General features: G+C 45.7%; 1 pseudogene across 1 annotated transcript; it reads left to right on the top strand.

Moving 5' to 3' along the window:
• Positions 1 to 4,809: 4,809 nt before the first annotated feature.
• On the top strand, positions 4,810 to 5,783 carry LOC145525320 (non-selective voltage-gated ion channel VDAC3-like; annotated as a pseudogene). Its single transcript, XR_014068103.1, has 2 exons — positions 4,810 to 5,161; positions 5,391 to 5,783. The product of XR_014068103.1 is annotated as a non-selective voltage-gated ion channel VDAC3-like (transcript).
• The last annotated feature ends 592 nt before the right edge of the window (positions 5,784 to 6,375 follow it).

The following is a 6,375-nucleotide window of genomic DNA, read 5'->3' on the forward strand; positions in this document are numbered from 1 at the left end:
TTAAAATAACAGAGCTGTAGAAATTTCCTGCCTATGAGAAATTTAGACCCAGGAAGAGTCTTTCTGTTGTCCTTTTAGATTTCAACCCCAAGCAATATTTGGATGTCATCTACACAATTTAGAGCTTCTTCTGGTGAGATTTGTTCTTCCTTTTTTTATTTTCAGAAGTCTGAGTAGTCCTGGAGTCCCCATTTTTTGAGGGAGCAGATAGAGCATTTTGCTCACAGAAAGGAAACTGAATGGACCACTTTTATTACAACTTCTCTGGGGCAGAGATGAGGGTCTATGGTAAAAAGTTAATTCCATGTTCTTTACTACAAAATTAAGTGGGTAAGTCACCTACATATGAACGAGTTCCCTTCTGAGAGTGTATTCATAAGTCCAAGTTGTTTGTAAATCCAACAAAGTTAGCCTAGGCACCCAACTAACACAATTGGCTACATAGTACTGTACTATAATAGGCTTATAATAGTTTTTGCACAAAATAACACATAAAAAACAAACACAAAATAAAGACAGCCCACTTTTAATCTTATAGTACAATACCTTGAAAAGTATAGTCGTACAGTTCAATGGCTGGCATCGAGTGAACAGGCAAGAAGAGTTACTGACTTGAGGAGGGAGAGGAGGGGGAGACGGCAGAGCTGAAGGTGGTCAGCAATAGAAGATGGAGGGTAAGCTGAGACGTCACTCACGCCTGGTGCTGATGGAACGTAAGTTCACAACTTTGAACGTGTGCAACTTGAAGGTTTGTATGGAGGGGACTTTCTGTAATCACAACATCATTTTGGACACAGAGTATCTCACTTCCCATATTCCCTTGTGAGTCCCTGAAGTCAGAGCACGTACACAGACACACACATCCTTCAGGGTGTCCGCCCACAGCAGGTGCTCAGTCAGGAAGCATCTTGAATGGGCGCTCGTGTTCCCCAGGGGGCGGGATGCACCGCAGCCCCACAGGCAGGAGACTGGTCTCCCACAGCCCAGCCCCCAGCTCGTCTCCGCTCCCCTCTAACGGCTCTCCTTCTCAAAGCCTGTGTCCAGGCTGGTTCCTCACCTTGTTTCAACAATACAGATTCTTACTATCGCTTGGGGGTCATTATACGACCCTCTTCCCCACGTGGTTTTCCCACACCAGCCCACTGGTGCCCAACTCTCCTCCACACTTGACAGTCAGCCTTGAATGGCTTCAAGACATCTATTTCCCTGTGGTGTTGTTGATCAGCCACCCTTTTATTGCTTATTATTCCTCATTTAGCCAGATCTTTTTGTAAGCATGAGACCGTTTCACTGTTTTGAAAATGTATGTATTCAGCTATTTTACCCATATATGCCACATATCATCCTAAGTACTCCACAAATGTAAACTCACTTAATTCTCATGACAACCCTATGACGCATTTGACGATATGTAACTGAAGCACTGTTTCACCCGCTGAGGCACAGAGATGTTAAGTAACTTACCCAAGGTCACACAGCTAGTGAGTGGCAGAGTTAGGATTTGAACCAAAGCAGTTACTATTTAACCCCTAATAAAATGCCTGCTGCAAAGTGTTTTGATATGCGATGGCATTTAGTGATCTTTTTACTTGGATACTTTTTTAACCAGACAATGACTTCAAGTTTTTAAGCTGAACTACTCTCCAAGGCAAACGATGCAATGGCGACTAGGGTCTTCCCTTCTAGCTCAGTCGGTAAAGAATCTGCCTGCAGTGCAGGAGACTCAGTTTCGATCCCTGGGTTGGGAAGATCCCCTGGAGAAGGAAATGGCAACCCACTCCAGTGTTATTGCCTGGAAAATCTCAAGGACACAGGAGCCTGGTGGGCTGCAGTCCATGAGGTCGCAAAGAGTCGGGCACGACTGAGCGACTAACACTTACTTACTTAGTGGCAACTGAGCTTCCACTGCTATTTGTTTGGTAGTTTAACAGAGGCGAACCCCTTACAAAATGTTCGCCATGTAAATTACAACTATACTAACACTCGTGCCTGGGTTGTAGGATTCAAAACCACTGCGATTCCCTGTTGTCCTCTCAAGGCTTAGCCCCCCACACGGTGCTCCATGTCTTTTCCAAGTGGGAGTGATCTGGGGGGCAGCTCACGCTGGAATACTGTGGTTCTCAGTTGGCCGGTGCTGTCCCCTTGGGGACATTTGGAAGTTTGAGGGGAGGCAGTGTTCTTGGTCTGTCACAGTGATCGGGTGTCTGCTGGCATTGAGTAGACCACTGCCCAGAGGTGCTCTCACAATGAAGAGCTGTCTACATCCCGCATGACTCTATCTGTCCTACTGGACAATTATGTGGGTGAAAAACCTGTTTCCAATCATACGAGCTTAGAAGCATAACACAGTGTTTTAGGGGTTTTAAATTTTGTTTACTGCTTAGGGTACAGTTGATTTCCAAAGAATGCAACCGCTGTGTAAATCAGGGGATGACTGTTCTTTGTTTTGTTAGGAACTTTATCAAGGGACTATTGTGCCATTGACAGTGATTCTGCTTGTCATTTTGGGGCCACCCATGTAAGATACACTCAATCTACACTGGTAGCTGGTGTGTCCGTGGGAATTTCTCATGGGTACAAGCATCTGATCACTCCTTCATGACTAGCAGTGTGGTCGTTTGCATGTTGAGACATATGTCATTGTATTGTACATTACCTTTCTTGTATATTATATACATATATCACCTACATTTCTGGATTTGGAGCATGCTGGTGAAATTCTACACCTCTGGATTGATTTTCCAAACACAGAGATGTTACTGGTGAAACACATCATCATGCTCATCATCAACAATTTTCCTGAGTGTATAGATTTTACCATTGGGCAAGGTATTGATTTATTTGAAATTATCTATGCATATAGGTTCTATAATCTGTGAATTTCACTTCAGGAAGGCAAAAAGGCATGATAAACAGTTCTTTTAAGAGGGGCCATTGTGTCTGGTGGGCCAGAGACTCGCCTCTCAAGACCCCATAGCAGGAGGTGGTATGTGCACAGCAAATCCACAAATGCACAGTGCACTAGGGAATGAGCAGGGACGACACCTGTGCCAGTCACAGCCCAGCTTAGTCACCACATTGCACATAATGATCAGGTTGCTGCCATGCTCTGCAAGCAGCTGCAGGAAATCAGAGTGGCTGAGGGCACGCTCTTCTCTGAGTTGCTGGAGTCAACTGTGGCTTTGATTTACAGGAGCTAGCAATTGCGCTAAGTAGATGACAGATCAACAGAAGTCTTTCCATTTGCAAGCACCTGGGAAAACCTCCTAATAGGCCTACTACACTCTTGGCACTTAATGAATATGGAATAGAAGTTCATTTTGATTGAAGTAGGAGATACTGGTCTATTTTTTCTGGGTTTTGGAGGGAATGCTGATGAAATTCTACTCTTCTGGCTTGATTTTCTAACCATAGTGATTTTCCTGGTCAAACACATCATCATCATCATCATCATCATCATCACCATCATCACCACCATCATCATCGACGCTTTTGCTGAGAGTTTAATTACCATTCATAGCAGCAATGCATAGACAGCTCATCTTGATAGCACTGAGGATGATCACTACAATTTATATTATCCAGCTCACTTTTTCCGCATTCAACAGATGTCTACTGACATCTACTCTGAGCTAGTCTGTGCCAGGTACAACTCAGAAGATGCAGGCACCTCTATAATGAAGTTCACAGGTTCAGGAAAGAATGGATATTAACAAATAATTACACAATTATGTGTGCTGCTGATTTAATTATTAAAAAGAGTTAAGGTTTTTATTGAATTTCCCGTAGGTACCTGAACTCATCTTCCTTATCCCCAAAACTTGCTTCTCCCTGAAAGTCCTGATCTTAGTTATCTGGACTTCTCTCCAACTGATTCTTCAGAAAACTGAGTCATCTTAGCTATCAATTCTTTCTCACTTCCCACTCCTGACACCCAGTTAATCAGCAAGGACTGCTAATTTTACCTCCCAAATGTTGTTCCAATGTGTCCCTTCCTCTATGTGCCCACACCTCTCTTCATCGTCAGCCTGGACACTTGACAGCTCTGTGACGTGTCTCCCCAGGGCCTTCAGTCCTGCCTAGGTATCAATCAGGATTCAGGTACAAAGAATGACATCCACTCCATCCGGTCTGGAGAGAAGGTAATTTGTTGGAGGGCACTAAATGGTTTACAGAATTGCTGGAAAAGCTGACGAAACACGTTGAGGTTTTGAAAATGGCTTTGGAGCCACATCGCAGAACCTGGATACCAAGGGAACTACAGCCTCTTTTATGATCAGGAAGCTGCTTGCCAAACAGAGAAGCTTGTGCTTCAGCTGCCAGTACCAGAACCGTGGCTCCGCTGCCATCATGGGGATGCCAGTGTGATCAGGAAGCCATGACAATTAGCAAACAGCCATAATTAGAAGCCATCTTGATAGAGAAACCCCTGCAGAAAACCGCGCCATCTCCATGCACAGCATGACCGGCAGAAACCCAGCCCCTGCTTGGTTTCCACTTTCTAGACCTTGGACAGGTGTTTCCGACTGAAAAAAACCTAAATCGGATCCAGGGTCCTTGTCATGATGGTCTCAGGAGTGTAGCTTGCAGCTGGAAAGCTGCAGTAGGGGAAGCCTCTCCAGGGGAGGGTTGGAACAGATGTGCAAAGTCCCCAGGCCCACCACACTCCTTTTAAAGCCACCAGTTACGGTGTTGGGCCGCCTCTGGCCCGCAGCGCGTGCCCCCGGCGCGACTCTCCGGTGCAGCCGCAGCGCGCAGGCGCCGCGGGCGTGGGGCCGCGCAGTCCGAAGACCTTCAGCGGTGCCCTGGCGGAGCGGACGGGCCCTCCGGTTGGAGATATGTGTAACACACCGACTTACTGTGACCTAGGAAAGGCCGCCACAGATGTCTTCAACAAAGGATATGGATTTGGCATGGTCAAAATAGATCTGAGAACCAAGTCATGTAGTGGAGTGGAATTTTCTACTTCCGGTCGTGCTTACACTGATACAGGGAAAGCATCAGGCAACCTAGAGACCAAATACAAGATCTGTAACTATGGACTGACCTTCACCCAGAAGTGGAACACACACAATACTCTTGGGACAGAAATCTCCTGGGAGAATAAGCTGGCTGAAGGGTTGAAACTAACTCTTGATACCATATTTGTACCGAACACAGGAAAGAAGAGTGGGAAATTGAAGGCCTCATATAAACGGGATTGTTTCAGTCTTGGCAGTAATGTTGATATAGAATTTTTCCGGACCAACCATCTATGGCTAGGCTGTGTTGGCCTTTGAAGGTTGGCTTGCTGGCTATCAGATGAGTTTTGACACGGCCAAATCCAAACTGTCACAGAATAATTTCGCCCTGGGTTACAAGGCCGCAGACTTCCAGCTGCACACTCATGTGAATGATGGCACTGAGTTTGGAGGGTCGATCTACCAGAAGGTGAATGAGAAGATTGAAACGTCGATAAACCTCGCGTGGACAGCCAGCATTGACAACACCTGCTTCCGCATCGCTGCTAAGTACAAGCTGGACTGTAGAACTTCTCTGCTAAAGTAAACAATGCCAGCCTGATTGGACTGGGTTACACTCAGACCCTTCGACCGGGAGTGAAACTGACCCTGTCATCTCTAATCGATGGAAAGAACTTCAATGCAGGAGTGCACAAGGTCGGTCTGGGATTTGAACTAGAAGCTTAATGTGGTTTTGAATAAAGCATCAGCTTTGTCCCTGGAGGTGAAGAGAAATGAACCCACTGTGTTTTGGCCTTAAAATTCTTCTGTGAAATTTCAAAAGTGTGAACTTCTTATTCTTCCAAAGAATTGTACTCCTCCCCACACTGAAGCATAGGTACCGAGTCCACCCTAAGGGAGGTGCTTGAAGGCATGCCCGGAATTGTCAGGTTCGTGCCACATTTCAGTTCAGTTCTGCAGTGTTATTTTCAATGTGTTCCTCAGAGACGGTGTAGTGTCATGTTCAAGGGAGACGACCCGACTCTGTTGTCCATCACGCCCTGCATGTCCCACACCACTTTTTCATGACCTTGTAATATATTGGTCTCTGTATGGTGGTAGAATCTTTGGTTTTGCATCAGAGTAAAATAAAATAAACCTATCACATTTGGAACATTAAAAAAAAAAAAAAGTCACCAGTTATGAGTCTACATAGAAATCTGACCACGTGGCCCTACCGCTGAAACCCTTTCAATGGCTGCCCCTAAAATCAAGTCCAAGGGTCTTTGTCTATCTTTTCTCTTGTATCATAACAGCCTTTCACACTTGACTCTCTGATGGCACCGGGGTGTTCTCTGTGCTCTGTGGGGTCCCCGTCTTTGTGCCTGCTGTGCTCTCTGTCTGGAGTGCACGCCCCACCTCACCTGACTAACTT

Source organism: Giraffa tippelskirchi, chromosome 11 (genome assembly GCF_054371585.1).
Source record: "Giraffa tippelskirchi isolate mGirTip1 chromosome 11, T2T-mGirTip1v1.2.pri, whole genome shotgun sequence".
NCBI classification, from domain to species: domain Eukaryota; kingdom Metazoa; phylum Chordata; class Mammalia; order Artiodactyla; family Giraffidae; genus Giraffa; species Giraffa tippelskirchi.